General features: G+C 47.8%; 1 long non-coding RNA gene across 1 annotated transcript in view; it reads left to right on the forward strand.

The window, feature by feature from the left end:
- The first annotated feature begins 1,021 nt into the window (after positions 1-1,021).
- Positions 1,022-20,219, forward strand: part of LOC130680415 (uncharacterized) — a 93,604-nt gene continuing 74,406 nt past the window's right edge. Inside the window, exons 1-2 of the long non-coding RNA XR_008993415.1 lie at positions 1,022-1,098; positions 2,048-2,192. This is a non-coding gene — a long non-coding RNA (uncharacterized LOC130680415). The remainder of the gene's footprint in view (positions 1,099-2,047; positions 2,193-20,219) is intronic.

The raw sequence follows: 20,219 nt of genomic DNA on the forward strand, positions 1-20,219 counted from the left end.
AATGTTCAGCGGTCTATGACATCAGCTATTTTGTTCTGGTTTGGTGGAAGAGGTCTGTGTTGTTCAGGTGTCATATTTGGGGGGATTTTATCCAGAGCAGCAGTTCTCAACCTCGCTTGCTTCTGAATCGCCTGCAGCACCGCGGAAGACAGATTTCTGCCCCCCACAACCTCCAGAGTTTCTGATTCATGGGGTCTGGGGTGGGTCCTGGAAACTGGCTTTCCTAACAAGTTCTCGTGTGATGCGGTGGCTGTTGACAGGGGGACCGCGGTTTGAGGTCCACTGATCTGGGGGGAGACGCGTGTGGGCTTTGGAGGGGGTAGGGGGTGCTTTATAAAGCTTCCCTGGGCCTGAGACCTTACCATTCATGCCTTCGGTAGAATGCAAGAAGACCCGCAGGCATTCATGGAAGCGTTTCCTTGCTTTTAGGAAGACCCCGGAACCACACAGAGCAGTGACTGGCTTTGTGGGCTTACAGAGTCATTCAGGCAGCCACCAGGGTCCACTCTGTGTCCAGCCCCGTGAGTGACCGTTCTTTAGCATCAGAAGAGACTCTCAGGGAGGATGTTTGTAGCCCGGTTGGATCTAACAGACGTTGGGGCAACGCTTCCTGGTGCCCAGCTGGGCCGCCCTGTGTGGGACCTTGGAAGAGAAACGATGTGGTGCTTGCCATGGGGAGGCTGGCCATCCTCTGTGCCCTCCCGATGCCCTGGCCCCACTTCAGTCCCTAATAACAGCTCTGGAAAGCCAAGTTGTTTCCCTTAAAGCCCGTGGGTCCCTTTGACACCCCGGTGTCTCTCTGTCCTCTCGAGCTTCCCAGCAGTGGACTCCGCAAGGCTGACTGTCCTAGCATCAGGACGTCAGCCCTGCCCCACTGCAGCCGGGCCCCACTGTGTTCTGACCTCTCCTCTTGACAACATAGCACGAGGGCCAGGGTCTCTGCATCCACTTGCTACGGCTTTCACTGAAGAGCAAACTCAAAGCTGGATTTTGGAAACCCAGGAGTGGTTTTTTCTCCTTCCAAACAGGCCAACCCCAGAGCTGGAACGGGGACAAGGAAGGGGCCTACTTGGGGGATAGCTGAAGGGGTGCCAGACGGTGAGTCGGGCCACCTTGGTTCCTGTTAAATGACTTGAGGCAAGTCCCTTCTCCTCCCAGGTCTCAGCTTCCTCTTCTATCAGGTGAGGTGCAGTAATGCTTCTGTTGCCTTCTTTCCTCTCATGGTTATGAGGCTCCAGTGGGAAATGTCTCAACTTTCCCTAAAATTGTGTGAATTACTGAGGGTATCCAGTATGATGGGTGGGCCTGTAAAACTGTCCTGAGGACGGCAGGTGACCCTCTGAGGTTTGGAGATGGGGGTGCAGAGGCCTCACAGGAAAGGGCAAGGGTTAGGAGGGTGGGGAGGGAAACGATGTGGGTTACAGAGACACCAGGCATCTGGGTTCACATCCATGAGCCACAGGACATGGACAGGGAGGAGGCCTCACCTCAGCCTGTCTGGCCGCAGCCTCCTCCGGGAAAAGGAGACAAAGGCTAGTGCCTGGCATACTGGGTGACGGAATGCTTATAGGGCACTTACTGTGTGAGCCGGGCCCAGGGAACGGTCATGACGGTGACAGAGCTTACTGGGGTCGCTTCAGTGTCAGTCACAGGAGAGAGAGGTCACACATTTGCATGGAGGGACCTGAGCTTCCTGTCCTCCCAGTCATGCCATGCTTGCCCCTCACAACTGGGGAGCCCCCTGGTATGGGGTAGAGACAAGTAAAAACCCAGGGAATGTTTATTAGACTAAGACTGTGAGGAGGGAGTTTGGCTCTGCTGGTGCCTGGGTAGTTTTTAATGTAACTTATTTTTATCAAAGGAATACATATTCATAGCCAAGCAGTAATAAGATTGTAAAGAAAAGCAGCAGCCTACTGCCCCCGTGCCTCCCACCCCTGGTTTCTACTTTCTAGGGGGAACTGTTTTGAATTCTTTTAGTTGTTTCTTTTGGTGTTTACCATATTTCTAGATAATATTCTTACATTACTTTTTCTTGATATTTCAGTTCTAGCTATTATTCTTTGATTTCAATTATGGAAGATGAGGATTAAGTTTTCCTATACCAATTCTCTTCTGATCAAATACATGCACGTGCACTTCCTCTTTCTCAGTATATCCAAAACATAACAGCTCCTGGGTTATAACTGTGGGTAAGTACCCATGTAGTGTACTGTGATCACTTTTTCTAAGTAAGGAGGCTGTTTGTTTTCCTTGCCGTTAGGTGCATAAAAACCAACTTGCCTTTTCATTTTCTTGGTTTTCAATTACTACTAGTCCTCCAAGTCTCTGACTAAACTGGAAATACTCTGAGGATGTTCAAATGCATTCATTTGGTTTTTGCCTTCACGCAGGATGGCTGCTTTCTGGGCACTGCTGCAAGTTGGAGTCCTCCCTCCATCACGGTCCAGGGAATCCTGTGGGATCTCCTGCCTCCTGAGCTTCATGCCTTCTTTCTCCATTTTCTCTCTTGCTTTAAAGTAGCATTAGCTTCCTGAGAAAGGGTGTGTGGGGGCAAAAATTTTGAGATCTTGCATGTCTGAAAATATTTTTGTTTGGCTGTTATACTTGATTAATAGTTTGTCTGGGTATAAAAGTCTAGGTTGAAATTGCTTTCCCTTAGACCCTCAGAGGTATTATCCCATTGTCTTCTGGTTTCCCATGTTACTAATGAGAAGTCAGGGGCAATTCTGTATCCCAGTCCTTAGAATGTGATTATTTCTGATCCATTCCCCCACCTCCCTGCAATCACCCAGAAGCTTTGAGAATTATTCCTTTATCACCAGGGTATTGAATGTCACATTTCCATTGCTTAATATGAATTTTAAAAAGTGTGTTGTTTTGGACACTTGGGGGATGTTTTAAATTTAGAAACTTCAGATGTAGGGATTTGCCTTAGATTAATCATTTGAAAAAAATTTCCACCCATCTTCTCCTCTCTGGAATTCTTTTTTTAAAGTTGAGCCTCCTGAACTACTGAATCTCTGATTAACCTTGTCTCCTACTCATTTCTATTTTTGTTGTGCTTTCTAGAGCAGCAGTTTTCAACTCCTTTGCTCTCAGGTTACTTTTTAGTCTCAGGATGTGTTTACATTCTTAAAGGTCATTGAGAATCCCAGAGAGCTTTTGTTGATATAGATTATACCTATTGATGGTCACCACATTAGAAATTTAGACAGAAATTTAGAAAATATCAGTTCATTTAAAGTAATAAACCCATTATATGTTAACATAAATCACATAATTTATGAAAATATAAATATACTTTTAAAGCTAAGGTTTAGTGAAAATAATGACATTGTTTTATATTTTGTCATTTTTGGTAAAAATCTTTTTAAAATTTTTATTTTTAATTGAAGTACAGTTGATGTACAATATTATATTAGTTTCAGGTGTACAATGTAGTGATTCAACAATTACTTACATTATGAAATATTTACCATGATAGGTATAGTTACCATCTGTTGCTATACAGAGATTTAAAAATTATTGACTATGTTCTCTATCCTGTACATCTCATTCCCATGACTTATTATTTCATAATTGGAAGTTTGTACCTCTTAATTGTTTCACCTCTTTCACACATCTCTTCACCCTTCTCTCTTCTGGTGACCACCAGTTTATTTCTGTATTTATGCATTTGTTTCTGCTTTTGTTTTGTTCTTTAGGGCCGACATATAAGTAAATCATATGGCATTTGTCTCTCTCTGTCTGACTTATTTCACTTAGCATAATACCCTCTAGGTCCATCCATGTTGATGCAAATGGCAATATTCCATTCTTTTTTATGGTTGAGTAATATTCCATTGTATATATACATACCACCTCTTCCTTATCCACTCATCTGTGGATGGACACTTTGGTTGCTTCCATATCTTGGCTATTGTAAATAATGCTGACATAAGTACAGGAGTGCATATGTCTTTTTGGATTAGTGTTTTTGTTTTCATCAGGGTAAATATGCAGAAGTGGAATTCCTGGTTGTATGGTATTTCTATTTTTTAATTTTTTGAGGAACTTTCCTAGTGTTTTCCATAGTGTCTGGACCAGTTAACATTCCCACCAATGGTGTAGGAGTGTTGCCTTTTTTCCACATCCTTGCCAACACTTATTTCTTGCCTTTTGGATAGTGGGCATTCTGAAAGGTATGAGGTGATATCTTACTGTGGTTTTGATTTGCATTTCCCTGATGATAAGGGATGTGGAGCATCTTTTCATGGGTCTGTTGGTCATCTGTATGTCTTCTTTGGAGAAATGTTTATTCAGGCCTCCTGCCCATTTTAAAATTAGATTGTTTGTTGTTTTGGTGTTGAGTTGTATGAGTTCTTTGTGTATTTTTGATATTAACCCCTTATCTGATATATCACTTGCAAATATCTTCTCCTATTCAGTAGGTTGCCTTTTGCTTAGTTTATGGTTTCCTTTGCTGCACAGAAACGTTTTAGTTTACTGTAGTCCCAGTAGTTTATTTTTGCTTTTATTTTTTTCTCTGGGAAGACAGAGCCAGAAAAATATTGCTAACACCAATGTCTAAGTGTTGGCTGCCTATGTTTTCTTTTAGGAAGTTTATGGCTTCAGGTCTTAGATTTAGGTGATTAATCCATTTAGAGTTTATATTTGTATATATTGTAAGAAAGCAGCCCAATTTCATTCTTTTGCATGTAGCTATCCAGTTTTCCCAGCATCATTTATTGAAGAGATTCAACTTTCCCCACTGTATTGCCATTCTTTTTAATGTGTTTTTCATAGCAGGAGCTATGTTCGTATATTCTTATCTGTTCCTGCATTTGATTTGTTGTGATATGTTGGTTTGACTAAAGCATATGCAGAAAGTCTAGACAAGAGTATTTTTAATTGCCATTTCAGATAATTGTGGATATTCTTATTTGATATCACACCAGAACCCTACAGTAGTAAATTCTTAAAGGCTTATTTCAGTGTGGAATCTGAAAACTTATCAATGAAACTTTTGTTCTCTATTAAATTAAAATCCATTGGTCTATCCCGTACTTTGAATAGATTTTAACCTCTACCTGATTATGTAACATCATTCATTGATCATTTGGCAAATATTGGTTCACTAAGTTATACAGGTCTTTTAAATGTTGACACATTTCATTATATAATATCAAACGATTAGATTTGTAAATATCACCACTGTTCTCAGTGGAAAAGTAGGCTCTCAAGCTTGTGATAGTATAAAGTTTCCTAAGTTTTTCTTGAAGGTTCTAATTTTGTTAGTAATAATTATTACCAGTAGTTTTCCTTGAATTGAAAGGCTGACTTTGTTCATCTTAGAGAAAAGATGTTTCAAGGTTGATTTTTACTGTGCGGGCATGGTGGTGAAGAATACAGGACTCCTGGTAGAGCTTGCTGCCGCCACCTTGATTTCTGTGAAGGCACCAGGAGTGTTACCTGTAATTGCTCTTGCACCATCAGTGTAAATATCAGTGCAGTGGAAAAGGCAAATAATGGCTTAGTATTACCATGAAAATAATTTTAGTTTCATGAGCCCCCTGAGAGGACCTCAGGATCCCTCAGGTGGCTGAGGACCACACTTAGAGAGCTGCCGTTCCAGATTGTTGTTTTCCACTTTATGTTACAAACTTCTTTTGGATTTTTTAGTCTTGCTTTCCTATTTTTGATTTCCTAGAGCTTTCTTTTTTTTTGTTGTTGTTCTTTGTTCTTCTTTGTGGCTTTTAATTCCTATTTTATAGGTGCTTTATGTTCCCTTATTTCACTCAACCCATTCATTCATTTTAGTTTTTTCTGGAGTTTTCCTTTGCTTTTTTATATTGTACCCTTTCTCCGGGTTACTTTTGTTTCCTCTTGGCTATAGTCTTGTCTCTTATGTCAGAGGCTCTTCTCAATGTCGTAATTCTTGGTCATCTTTAAGATGAGGCACCACCATGCTCGCTGGAAGTCCTCTGGCTGTGGGTAGGACTTGTTGACCACTTTAATGTGACTGGATTGGAGCCAGTTCTTGTGATGGGGACCCTCAAACAATGGTATCCTTAGGAGTGTTTTCATGGGCTGGTTAGTTTCAGGGAGGAATGTTCCAGTCTGACACATAACAACTTCTGGAGCCAAAAGAAGAAAGGGGTCTGGGGGATTTTGCTGTTCCATGTATCAATTCTCATAGAATCTCCATTTTCAGAAGGGCACCTCACCACTTTCCTCAGTCTGACTTTTTGTGTCCCTGAATCCAGAGGATAGACTTACTGTCTTCTGAAAGTTTGGATGAGAAATAATTACGTGGGTGATAAGAGTCAGGGAAAGAGGGGTCTGACTGCTCCTTCTGAAGACTTTAGTCTGTCCATTTTAGATTCCAACTGCACCTCTGCCTTCAGAGACACCCATTACTTCTATTTGCTTGCCTTTCTAAGGTTCTGTACACACAGAAGCTTGCTTCTTGAAAGCTGGCCCAGTGCAGGCTTAGCAGATGGCAGAATGCTAAAGCCAAAGTCAGTATCATTCATCCGTTTACTTGCCAGCTTCCAAAATAGTGTTGACGTCTCTCATCTGCTATTGTTTTCTTCTCGTTTCCTTTGGTCCTTGTAAATTTTATGTAATAAAAAATTCTCTATTTTGTGTTAGGCAATGTAGGGGACTTGACAAGGTGGTCCCCAATGAACCTCTCCTCCTGGTACTCATACCCTTAGGCAATTCCCCCTGCCTTGAGTGGGACCTGTGACTTCCTTCTAACTAACAGAATGTGGCAGAGGTGACAGAATGTCGCTTGCATGATGCCTACGCAGGACTGTAACATCAGTCTTGCTAGAAGACTCTCAGCCTTGCTGGGTGTGATGAACTGCTGTGTGAGGCCCACGTGGCGAGTCTTTGAGGGCAGTCTCCAGCCAACAACCAGCTAGGAACTTAGGGTGGCTTCTGGCTGGAAGCCCACAAGAAACCCCCTGTCCAGGAGGCTGCAAGGAGCTGAAGGACGTCAGCAATCACATAAAAGAGGAAGAGCCCCATCCTTCCCCGTCTGAGCCTTGAGATGAGATTGCAGTGCCAGTGGACACTTTTTTGCAGCTTTGTACTGTGATATGTACCAGTAGATGAGGGATCCAGGCAGTATTCATGCTGCTGTGTTGAACTGTAAGTTTAGCCCTCATGCTTCAGACTCACAGGCTGACAGCCACGTGCAGCTGACTATTCAGCCCTTGTGGGACAGGAGCTCCAGGTCAGGATCCTGTGGCTGAAAGGCTTCGTTTACATTTCCTACTGCTGGGTACAGAATTCAGAGAGTGGACAAGAGGGGCCTCAGAGGTTCAGAGAGGGGCTCCCCCTCATGAGGGGCCATTCTTCCTGCATCGTGGGGTTGCTGAGGCCTGGGAAGCTTTCACCAAGCCTGTGGACTGTGCGTCCCCAGTTGTCATGCTTGCGAGGGGTGTGTGGCCTGCCTCTCATCTGCTGGGTCGCTTGGGGGATGCTTTGCAAAATTCACTTGAAATACCAGCATTTTAAACTCCAATTGTGAACAACAAAGAATTTCAGAATTAAAAAAGGGCTATTTTTTATTGATGCCGTAGTCTGGGACTGGGAAGCAACATGCAGCTGTGGGAGGTACATTTAGCCAGGAGGCTGCGATCGGCTGCTCATCTTTGCTTTGTCCTCATCAGCTGGGGTCCCTGGCCCTTCTGCCCTTAGTTTCTTTACTAGTCATTCATTCAATCATCTACCTGACATTGAATGAATCCCTGTTGTGTGCTAGGCGTTGTGCCAGGTGTGGGACTAGAGGCATGAGGACGATGTGGTCCTTGCTCTCCAGGAGCTTGGTTTGAGGTGGGGTAGAGGGGTCTGGAGACAGGGAAATCCACTACAGCAGAGCTTGCAAACAGGAGACCTGCAGACACATTATTTTGTTTCATCCTGTATTTTTAATTGTTGGAATTAGTTGCAGATCTTTTAAAATTGGGAGATTTTTACCTAAAAAATTGGATTTCTGACCTCTCTAGAGAAATAGGAAGGTCTGGCACCAGCGCTAGGAGCTCCCCTCCTTAAATGGGTGCGGACTCATGTCTTCATTGAAAGAGAGAGTACTTTCCAGAAATGAGAGGGTGCCAGTGGGATCTGTCCTCGCCCATTGAGGTGCACCCTGGGGCTCCTGATTTTGTGACCTCTGCCACTCAGGGTTCAAGTGCCGAGTGGGGCCATGGACTCCAGAGGACAAAGGGCATGCTCTAAGTCCAGGGTCAACGGTGCCCCTTCCACCACTTAGGGTTATTATACTGACTGGGGGACTGGCCTACACCTTTGGGAAACTGAGTCCTTTGCAGCAGATGGGTCATTCATTCATCAGTTCTGAGGGCCAGATGCTGTACTGGTAAACCATTCGCACCCCGATCTGTATCCTGTGCACTGCTTCTCAAACACAGGCGTTTTGTTTGAGCACTGCCAGAATATGGAAATACCATCTGGGTCCAGGTAGCCTGAGCCTTCTTGCCCAAGCCTCCTGACCAAACCCCAGTTCCTTCCAGGATCCAAAATCCTTCCCTTCCTCCCCTCTTCCTACAAGTGCTGCCATCTTGTAGCTCCAGGGACCTCATTGTCCTGGGGGGTGCTGTGGGGACTGCCTCTTCGTGGAGGGTCCTGTCAGAGGAGCCTTTCAGGAATGGCATCCTGGTGGGCTTGAGCTGACAGAGCGCCCCAGCCCTAGCCTCGCCTGAGGCAGCTCTGGGGAGGGCTGGGGAGGCTGGCCACTTATCTCACACCATTAGGCTTATGGCAGTGCTGCTAGCAGACAAAGGCTCGAAGGGGATTAGGGGTAATTACCAGGCCAGCTCTTTATTCTCAAGGTTTAATGGGCCCAGCCACTGTAATTGTACCTGCTGGTGTGGCGCTGCTCCCGCCACCCAAAGGCCAGGCCCCGGGCTGAGCTGTGGGTATCAGAGGGCAGGCCTTGTTGCTTGCTCACCTGCCCACCTGTTGCTCGGCAGCTGGAGTGTCCAGGGGCGTTAGGTGAGTTCACTGTGGAGGGGCAGCCTGGCAAGGATGGACAGCAGAGCGCATCACAGAGACAATGGGGTGCTCATTATGTGCTAAGGACCTTCTGATAAGGGATGCAAGGGCCTCCCTACCTTGTCGGGGCCTGAGCTCTTCAAGGAATCTCAATCCTTGTTGGGGGGGGGAGGTCATCTCTGTAACCTGTGGGTGCTGTGGGTGTGTCCAGAAGGGCAGCTGAGGATCTTCTCAGCGTTGTGAGGTAGGACCTGCCTTAGGGATGAGGATAGGGTGGGGCTTGGCCCTGGGCACCTTTATGTGTTTGGGGGAGGGCCAGCCTTGGTGCTCTAGAGCAGTGGGGGCTCGGGCAGCCCTGACAGTGGCCATGGACACAGTCTGGATGGCCCAGGATTTTAGCTGATGGAGTTCACCTCAAAGCCACAGTGAGACTGTCCCCTGGTCCAGGGAATCCCCGCTTGGTCCCTCTCCCCCCGAGGAAATTTTGCATCAAAAAGACTCAAGGAGAGTTCAGCAGAGGCCATTTGAAAATTCAAACTATGCATCCTTTTAATCCTTTCAGGGAGCCTGTAAGGTGATATCGATGGCAATGTTTTTATTTCTTAGAATTATTTTTCCAGTCATTCACATGAACTCAGAGTGCCGTATCGGTTTTCCCCCTTAAGTAAGAGGATTAAAAACGTTGCATAATGCAGGACCTGAGTTAAGTGCTCCGGCCCCAGCGCCTCCGTCACCTCATGTAATTGGGAGTAATTGCGGGTGTGGGGCTGGGGAAAGGCACCCGTTGGGGCTGGGGTGGGGGGTGGCCCTGCTTGAGCTTGGCTTTGGGTGGGCAGGTTAAGCTGAGGGGATCAGGCTCCTCCAGGCGGACAGGAGTGGGTCTTGAGCATCTTGGGCATCACCTGAGGGGGAGTGTGGTGCTGTGTGGAGGACGCTGCATGTGTAGCAGGACGTGGACCACAGCTGGCTCTGGGGACAGACAGCCAGGCTTGGTGTCGCAGACCTCTTGAGCTCTTCTGCTCCCTGGCGGCCCTGCTTCACTCTGGGACGAGGGTCTGACCTGAGACCCTCGGTCCCTCAGCTGCTTCCTGTGACAGCTTTCATCAGATAAGATTGCGGTTCTCTGCTGGAGGACTGGAGCAGTAGTCGGGGTGGGACGCTCACCTTCCCGGGGTGAAGTTTTTCCAACACAGCATTTCTCGCTTTCAAACCAAACCACGTTCCGGATCTTTTGCAATACAGCTTCCTTGCCACGGTTGTACAAACGCCCCTCAGGCCAGAGTGTCACTCATCAGTGGTGGCTGAGGTGGAAAGACGGAGACCCATGGCCCTCCAGAAAGTGACCCAGTCACGTGGAAATGGAAGCGCTGTGGGAACACTGTTGTGGCCGTCGAACAGGCTGCTCCTAGCCCTTCCCTGTACAGTCACCATTGGCCACGGACGCCACTTGCCTTTTGCGGGTTTTGATGCCTCCTTCTTTGGGTGGGTGGTTCGAGGTGCGGAAGCAAGGAGGAGTTTGGCTTTTTGTGGGGAGTTCCCGCTGAGTGGTTGTGGAGGACCCTGGGGGCCGGGAGGAGCAGTAGAGGGGCGGGATGAAGCCCTCGGCTGGAGCGGTGTGAAGTCCCCCCAGACTTTGTCTTCCGTGCTCCAGGGTCCTCTGTGCCCCCAGCGGTGGGCTGGGAAGGGAGGGACAGTCTTGACTCCCTTTCCGAAGACTGTTCCCAGTCCTGCCTTCTCTTCCATGGTCAGCACTGTCTCCAGGAAAGGAGAAGAGACCTGGGCCCCGCTGGAGCCATGAGCATTGTCCATGCAGACTCACTTTCAGGGGGAGGGCAGTGCGATCGCTCTTGCCACCTCTTTCTGTCCTCCTGGGGGCAGGAGCAGTTGCCAGCAAGGTTGGACAGGAAGCAGAGCCCGGGGATGTTACTAATCTGCTGCACTTCAAAGAGGATCTCCAGTACTGGGCCTCAGGCCCAGCCAGCACCCAGCCCAGTGTGGGTCATCGCTCCCAGGGCCAGCTTCTGCACATGGCCATCAGTAGCCACATTTGCTAGGAGAAGTTGTCCCTGAGGCCTGTGCTCCTCCCCAGGGGGTCATAGGTCAGTGAGACTCTCCCCTGCTCTTCAGGAGCTTGCTGGCAGCGGAGGAGGGGACACATACCTGAGCCCTCCACTGAGGTGGAGCGGACTGGGGCCTGCAGGACATCTGCAGCCCCCTGAAAAACTTCTTTCAGACGCGGCACCTGCAGCCCAGATGACAGGTGCAGTGCCACAGGCCCACAGCTGCTGAGAGAGCCAGGCTCAACGCTGGGCCCATGGCTCCCTGTGGATGTTCCGGGGTGCCTGATGTGAGGGTGTGGCTGATGAGGGGCCAAAGACCACTAAGGGGTCATCCCATCGGGTCTATTGCTGAAGTCAGGCTAAAATAGAGACAGACAGGTAGGGAGACAGACCCCCCAATCTGTTTGCTGGTGCCATTTACATTTCTAGATCTGTAACCATGTCTTTTTCTAGCCCCAAGAGGGTTAGGGAAGAAAGAAAGGAACTCTGGTTTCTTAAGCCCCATGTCAGCTGTCAGCTGGATTCTGACGTCTTCCAAGTTCTTCTTACCGGCTTCCCTTGTATCTTATCCCTGGAATCAGAAGACACCCCTGGGGAATAAAGCCCCCTAAAGTGTAACTTCAGAATTCCCTGAAGAAGAAAATTTCAGTGAGGTCCATTTAAAAAATTAAATTAGACTGTCTCCTTAACACTTATATTCTGCAGCAGAAAGCAGGTTTGACTACAATGGCCGAGGGGCCAGAACCTTATCCCCCTACTCTTTTTACCCTCTCTGGCACTTCCTGAGGTACCAACATACAGTGTGGAGGCTCTTCGGGAAATGGTTTACAAACCACTTTCCTAAGCCAGAGCCCTTCTGGATAAAGGTGTGAAGTTGAAAATCAGGCTCTAAAATCAGGCTGCCTGAATTCAGTTCCTGCACCCGCCACTTGTTAGCTATTGTGAACTCTGGGCATGTTTCTTAATCTAAGTCTCCTTTCCTTATCTGTAAAATGGGCATAATAAGAATACCTACCTCATAGGTTTGTTATGAGGATTAAATTAGGTAAACCATCTAGAGAGTTGAAAACAATGACTACACTTGTGCTAAAGAAGTTAACAACCATTGAAACTCCTGAACTTTCAAAAGTCTTCAGTATCAAAGAAACTCATCCTGACAGTGAGAACTGAAGCCACGATAGTACTGGGAGAAAGAGTTTAGGGTGGAGAGAGGGCCTTCCTTCACTCTCTCAGGGTCACCTCTGGGTCAGCCCAGCCCTGGTCTTGTGGGTAGTGACCTTGTTTGCCGGTGAGTCACAGTGGAGAACTGCCTCTTTCCCTCGACTCTTTGCTAGCATTGAAGTGGAGCAGGATTAATTAGGGTGTTGAGCTGTGTCATTCTCCTGCCTCTGCCTGGGGCGGGAGGGCTGTGGCACAGCTCTGGGGAGAGGAGGTATGGTGGCCCAGCCAGGAGGACGGTGGACTCAAAGAACGTCAGGACAGATTGAAAATACTTCCTGAGGAGGGGACCCTGGCCCCTTGCCCCCTCCCTTTCTCTGCAGGCAGACTTGAGCAGTTATGGCAAGGGGATTCACCTTTGTTGTTAGGCCCCCCTCGTACTGGTTGGACATATCCAGAGCAGCTCCTTTTATTCCCACTCTACAGATGGGATAGCTGAAGCTTAGGGAGTTGAAGTTGCTGGCATGGCTCATTCAGGGTCAGAACCCGTGGTCTCTTTGCTGTGCTTTGAGGTCCTGGCAGATCTTCCTCAGACTGGCCCCCGGGGAAGTGATGGCCACCGTGGTGAGCAGGGCCACGGGGCTGCAGGCAGGCCCAGCCCAAGAGAGTGTTCCACTTGTTCCATTTCCAGCGGGAAGGCCTCTGCCTGCCCCCGCTGGGCTGGGAGCTCCTCTCGCTCCATGCCTGCTGCTCAGCACGCACTCAGGAGTTTACAGAGCAAGTCAGGGAGCTTGGAGGCGCCCCTCCAACAGGCTGGAACTGCTCAGTGCACATGGACCTTGAAGCACCTTACCCCACACAGCTGTCAGAGCTGCATGTTCTGCTGCAGGGTAAAGGTGGTTAGATTTCCGTTGGGATAGAAACTGTCAATTGAGGCATCCTATGGTGGTCCTACCGCTGCTACGTCCAAGCCATCTAAACCAGCCCTAAAAGAGCTCACCTTGCCATGTAGGTCCTCATCTTGGACTTCTTGGTCCCCCTGTCCCAGGGAAGAAATCCTGACTTAGGAAACAGGCTGGCCTTCCAGAATGTTCTTCACTGCAACTGCACAGCAAACTACAACTGCAGACTTCCTCGGGCTACTCTTCTTGGTGTCAGCCTGGGGCTGGGGGTGATGTGTCCTCTGAAATGCCTTCTGGATGAGGTAGATCAAGAGCTCTAGAGCTTTCCACATGCTCTTCTGCAGTGAAAAAGAAAGTCACTTAAGCTTCTTTGGGCCTGGACCCCTTGTAGACTTGTTTTACATGCATAGACCCAGGTCATGGGCCAAGGCTGTGCCATCTCTGGAGCTCAGAGATCTTTCCTAGCAATGCTTTTGTTCAACTGCTGGAGCTTCTCAGAGGGAGGAAACCACAGCTGACTTCATTTGATAGGTAAACTGAAGCACTTGGCATTTGAATGGCTTTTAGATTCACAATGTCAGGACTGCAAGAGCAACACATATTTACTGGGTACTACTGAGTGTCAGAGCCTGTGCTAGACTCTGGGCCTGTGTAGCCTTGTCTCTTGCCCCATCAGGCTGCCTCCTGCCAGCAGTGTTTTCCCAGGGCAGAGCCCCACACTGTGCCAGTTCCCATCTTGCTGACAGGCCACAGAGTAGGACTCAGGGCACCAAGCCCCAAGGTCATGAGGACACGGGGGTAGTGATCACCACTCCCTATGCTAGTGTTCAAGATGTCAAGTCATCCAAATCAGATCTGGTTTTATCTTGAGGAAATTTCAAAATTGAACGAGATTTCAAAATAATTATCTCAAAGATGTTTCAAAATGAGAGAATCTAAAGCCCCCCCCCACTGTCCACCTGTTCTGGCCTGGGTGAGGCCGGGACCCTGCTCGGCTCCTCATCCCTGCCCCTCTCCCCAGCCTCGTGCCACAGCTCTGGGGGCTTGGGCTCCAGAGGTGGAAGCTTGCCTGATCTTGGGGAGGGACCGCTGGCTGGGCAGAGCAGCATGCCGGGAGAGAGAACTCAGGGCACACAGACGCAGCGCGGAGACCCGCCTGGGAGCTTGACTGGCTGCTCTTGGGGAAGTCCTTTTCCCTGCAGGCCTCGGTCTCCCTGCCCGAACAGTGGTGGTGCTGGTGGTTTACACCAGAAGGTGTCCACCCGTCTGTGATTCCAGGCCGAATGTCCTCCCACAGCACTGTGATCATTCCCACTTTCCAGTTTATTAGACCACAGCTCTTCCTAGATTCCACCTGTCTAAACGGGAACCAATCCAGCTTCACGGAGAAGCCCGCCTGCCTAGTCCCCTCGAGCGCACGGTGCTTTTCCTTCCTTAGAATTCCCACTGCCCCATTCCCTGGGCTTGTACCCTATCTTGTGCTATAATCTCCGTGTGCGTGTTCCCCCACTTCAACTGGGAGCTCACTAGTGCTGGATCCCAGCTCTTTCCCTTCTCATATCTTTCCCATAGCCTTGGTCATGGCTTAGGGACATTTTTGGAGCCCACAAACGTGATAAACAACTGAGCAGAATCACAGTGGCCTATGGAATGAAATATCCCATGGATCATATAGCAGAGTCCTGATAGCTTTCCTTGAAACCTAGCATTAAGTGAATTTTAGCAATCTTTTTCATGTTCCGGAACTTATATGGTCTTTTCCAGCTGTGAATTGTCATGGTGTAGGTGTCCTCTATCCTGAGGGCCACTGGGACTTGTGAAGGACAAGAAGGGGGCTGAGGGCCACTTGGAGCCCACTGCATAATTCCCATTGTGCCCACTGTTCCCCAGTCTTTCCTGGAGACAGGGTTGGGATGGGTCTGAAGGGCAGCTCAGCTAAGACTGTGGTTTCAGCCCTCTGACTGGGCCCTGTGGAGATGTGGCTCCTTTCTTCCCAGGCTGGAAATGGGCCCCATAAAGCTACCATCAGCCTCTTCTTTGGGGAGGGCAGGAGGAAGCATGCACTGCAGATACTGTGAAGTCTGCAGGTTTCACTCAGTCGGGATTTGTCATCTGGCAAACAGTCAAGTATCTGCCATACCTGTCCGCGTTAGCTGCAGCCGCCACGGCCAATCCGCATGATGAAGTATCTCGTCAAGTTTTGGCAATTCTGAAGGTGTGGCAATCTTGGTTCTTGCAAGGGGCCAGTGGGGTGCATTGCGACAGAGGCCTTATGCTGGATGCCCCAGGAGGGAGGTGGAGGGCGGAGGGCACCCTTGACAGTTGACATCTGTGTCAACAGTGCCCAGTGACACACCGGGGGAGGATGGGCTTGTGCCTGGCAGGCCAACAATGGGCTGATTGACAAAATGAACTTTTCCCTCAAAGGCCCCACCATTGCCAGGGGTGCCTGGGCTGACAGTGGTCTGCCTGCTGCCCCCTGGGGGCTCTCCTGGCAGGCTCAGAGCAGGGGACAGAAGTGGGCCTTGGTCCCTGATGGGGTTGCGACCGGTCCATGATCTCTGGGAGCCCGCTGTGGGGTGAGGGGCAGGCTGGCGACTCCTTGGCACGCAGGAACAACAGCCTGGTGGCCTGAGGGTGATGAATGCTGTACAGGTGGGAATGGCTGGGCTCTGCATGGGTGAGAGATCCCTAGCACCTCCCACCCGGCACAAGGAGGGAGGAGCTTCATGAGCTGCTAGGGAGGTATGTTTGTTCTCTCACAAAATGTGGCTCCCTTTTGGGGGTTGCAAGTACCCCCTTGAAACCTTAGTCACAATGTACTTCTGAGCTCACCTTGGCATTGAGGATGAAAATCTTGGCCCTTCTTTTTCACACCTCACCCCTTCTCCTACACATGCAAACGTGTGTGTGTGTGTACGTGCTGCCTTGTGTACATGTGTACGTGCTGCCTTGTCTGCTGAGGCTGTGTGATTCCTATTGGCTAGGATCTCAGACTGCCCAAGGCCATGGTGCTGGGAGATTCTGTCTGCAGATATGGACATTGAGACCCTAGCAGGCTTCAGGTGATGGGACTCCCTGGTTGACTCTGCCAACAGGGACTGTCCCATCTACTTTTTCTCCTGTGCTAAAACCCTAGATGAAATGAGCCCAGACTTATGTCACCCACAGGTCTCCTAAGACAGGCCACTGCCCCTGTGTAAATTCTCAGAGAGCAAAGGGAGAAAGGGCCCTTTTAGAGCTAAGCAGGGGACTAGAATTATCTTCTAAAATCCAAGTTTGTCCATTTCAACTTCTATTTAAAACCTCTCAAGCCTCCTTTAATGATAACTTTGGTAGTTGTTCTCGTGACAGGGACCGAAATACTTACCAGAGTCGAGCGCGCAGTCACCTTGGCTCTCTACCGCCATCCTACGCTCCTGCCCCTTGCTTTCTGCGCTCCAGCCATGCCAGCCTTTTCCCAGCATGTCTAAGGTACCGAGGACTTACGTCGAGATGGAGCACAGAGCCTGTTGGCCCCTCTGCTGGGGGTGCCTTTGCTCTCACGTTCTCTCTCTCCTGCCCTTTCTATCTACCTCCTCTCATCAACCCTTCAGTTCCCTGAGCCATTGTTCCTATGGGTATTTTCCATCTTGTTTTTTGTGTCTGATACATGTAAACATAATTGTTTTATGTATCGTAAGAGGGCTCTCTTTTCTGAAATGTTTGCTAATCTGTTTCAGTTGTCTGGTTCATGGTGTCTTATTTCCTCTATGCCCACTTGGTTATGACTGTGAACTGGTCACTAACTTTGAAAACCAGTTTTAGGAAAGATTCCATCAGACAAGATTTTCATTTGCTTCTGTTGGGCTTTGGGGGTACTTCCATTTAATTCAAATTTGAGATTCCTTGACCTCTCAGGTTACTGGAACATGAACCACAGGTTCTGGCCCACCCTCACACTGAGAGTGAAGCCCTTTAGAGGCTCAGCTTACTGAACGTGGGGAGGTAAACTCCCCACCTGGGCTCTGACTTTTCTCCCTCTCATCCCAGGAGGTCACCACAACTACAGTTGAGCTTTGCATGTTTCTTCTGGATCAGAGAATAACCTCAGGGCAAAAGTAGTTTTGCATGCTTGTCTTGTCTTTCTATATCCTTGCCTTTTTTGTAGATTTTGACCTCATATTTCTCTATTGTCTTATTAGCGTTTTGATTCTTTTTAGGAGATTAAAAAGTATTTCATTCAGGGTTTTGAAGATGTCCTCTGTGAGAGGTCAGTTCAAATTTCCTAGCTCCTCCTACGAGAGCAGAAGTCTCTTGGTATAACTGTAACCTCCCCAAGGCAGCCTTCTCTGACTTTCTGCCTGGGTCTGGGTCCCTCATTACATCCTTTATGGGCACAGGGAGCCTCTCGCCTTGTTCTCACTACGGTTGTACTTCTGAATTTATTTGTGTGGTTATTTGACTAATACCTCTGTCCACCTCCAGACTTTCAGGCAGGGGCAGGACCCATGTCTATTTTGATAACCACAGTATTTCTAGTGCCAGATATAGTTTGTATTCAAGGACTATTTATGAGAGTGATGATTTCTATTTCCTTCACTTGGTCTGTCAAGTGTTTTATTTTTTTGTGCAACTTTTTGCCACTGCTTTGAGCAGGCAATTCAGTTATCCTCTAACTTATATTTTGGATCCCTTGAGGACCAGGATGACCCTAACATGCGTGTGATGTTTGAGAACATGAGCTTTAAATTCAGAGAGTTCTGAGTTTTGTCCTTGTTCCTTCCTAGCTATACGATCTTATGGGTATCTTTTTACTCTGAGCATCATTGTCCTCCTGTGTAAATTGGGAATAGTATTTGTGCCTATTTTATTGGGTTGCCTTGAGGATTAAATGAAATGATACTTAGCTTAATTGGTGGTTGTGATGGGTGAGGTGGATTGGTACTAGGCATTCAGTCCAATCTCCTTCTAGTATAACTTGGTGTGTTCAAGTGTTGATAAGGCAAAAACTATGTCTCAGATTCCTTTATAGCTAAAGTCTGGGTATAAGAAGATCCTACCAATTCAGATGCATTTGTGCAAGATTTGGAAGGCAGAAATGGGGTGGAGACTATCTGTCCGCTGCCTCGGCAACATCAAGCATGACCATAATGCCCCTGGCTTTTGCATGTTAGAGTTCTAGTGTCTGGTCACTCGTTTTGTAGGGGTTAAGAGGCACTTGTGGCAGTGACAGCACTTTTATATTTCTGGATTGCAGCTCTAGCGCTGTGTTCTTGAAGTTGGTAGTTCTTGTGGCAATTTCTTGATTCTCTACCAAATGACGTAGGAGTGAGGCTCTGGGTGTAATACATCCTGAGGCACAATTCCATTTCATCTCTGAACCTATGAAATTCAGTAAACAGGTTCTCTGCTCTAAAAATACAATGATGGAACAGAACTTTGTGTTCAGAAAGGGAGAAAATGGAAAGAAAGAAAAGTCACTGGTCTCAGGCACTTTTTAAATCCAGCTGGGCAAACTCCATTTGGTTGCAAGGCTTCCTCTGTAACTCTTGGCTCTATGCTCTGGGCTCAGGGCTCCATCCCGAGCCATCCTTCCTTTTTTATTAAAGGTAGCATGTGTTTGCAGCTGAGGAGTTTTATCAGCCTGCTTCTTGCCTGGAGAATTTTGGGAGGTCATAAAGCCTTCTTTCATTTTTTGTTCCTTCTTTGTCCCTTTCCTTGCAAACTGGCAGTGTTTTTACTGGTATAACATTCTTAAGAACCTCATAGGTCTCCTCGTCCAGCTCTTTCTAGATAATCTCATTTTTATTTCAGGTTTCTGCTGAGATGGCTGAGGGGATCTAGGACTCACACACTTAATTTTTCCAAAGGGACCTTTTTGTGACTGACTACTTTGACCTTTTGATCTTTCTGAGGTACTAGCAAGGATGTCCAGCCACAACCTCAGTTTTTACCATAGAATATGCTTTTCCTGACAGTGACTCTCTTAATTTTAGTGTCTCTTGTAATCTGAATAGGTTGAGAATTTCTCAAATCATCAAGTCCTGGTCCTTTCTTATTTACCAGTTCCTCCTTCGGTTTTTCTTTTGCATTTTACTAGAAGCAGCAAGAAACAACCTGGCCATACCTTCAACACTTGGAATTATCCTCAGCTGAAAATCCATGTTCACCACTTGCAAGTCCTGCTTTCTGCATAACTGCAGGGCACCATTCTGCTAAGTTTTCTGCCACCAAATAACAAGGATCCTCTTTGTTCCAGTTTCCACTAACATTTCCTCATTTCCTTCTGAGCCCTCACTGGCAGCACCTTTGACATCTACATTTCTACTAACAGTCAGTTCACAGCAATTTCAGTATTTTCTAAGGTGATTTAGGTTTTCCCTTCTGAATCCTTACTAGCAGAGCTGTTAACATCCATGTTTCTACTAACAGTCTGTTCAGCCCAATGTAGGCTTTTTCTATCATGCTTTTCAAGATACTTCCAGTCTCTGCAACTGCCCAATTCCAAAGTCAGTGCCACTCTTTTAGGTATTTATTAGGGGACCCTCCCTCCCACTTCTGGTACCAAAATAAGTATTAGTTAGCTAGGGCTGCTATAACAAATTCTCATAACACAAGTTTGTTATCTTATAGTTCTAGAGCCCAGAAATCTGGAACGGACCCCACAGGGCTAAGATAAAAGTGTCAGCAGGGTTTCATTCTTCTCTGGAGGTTCTCGGGGCGAGTCCACTTTCTCGCCTTTTCCAGCTGCGAGAGGCCATCCACTTTCCTTGGCTCATGGACCCTTCAAAGAAAGCAAACACTGGTAGTGTCTTTCTCACGTAGTACCCTCCTGACGCTGACTCTTCTGCCAGATTTCAGGATGGCTGTAATTACACTGGCCTCACCCAGATAATCCAGGCTAATCTTATCTTAAAGTCAGCCAGTTTGCAAACTTAATTCCACCTGCTAACTTCATTCCCCTTTGCCAGGAAATGTAAAAATTCACATCCAGAATTTAAAACATGGATATCCTTGGGGGTCCATGACTCTGCAAGCCACTCCTGCCTTCAGATTGGCAGGCAGGTTCAGTAGGGCGCTGGGCGTTTTTCCTGGAGGCCCTTCTATGGCCCAT

This window comes from Manis pentadactyla, chromosome 13 (genome assembly GCF_030020395.1).
Source record: "Manis pentadactyla isolate mManPen7 chromosome 13, mManPen7.hap1, whole genome shotgun sequence".
Classification (NCBI taxonomy): Eukaryota; Metazoa; Chordata; class Mammalia; order Pholidota; family Manidae; genus Manis; species Manis pentadactyla.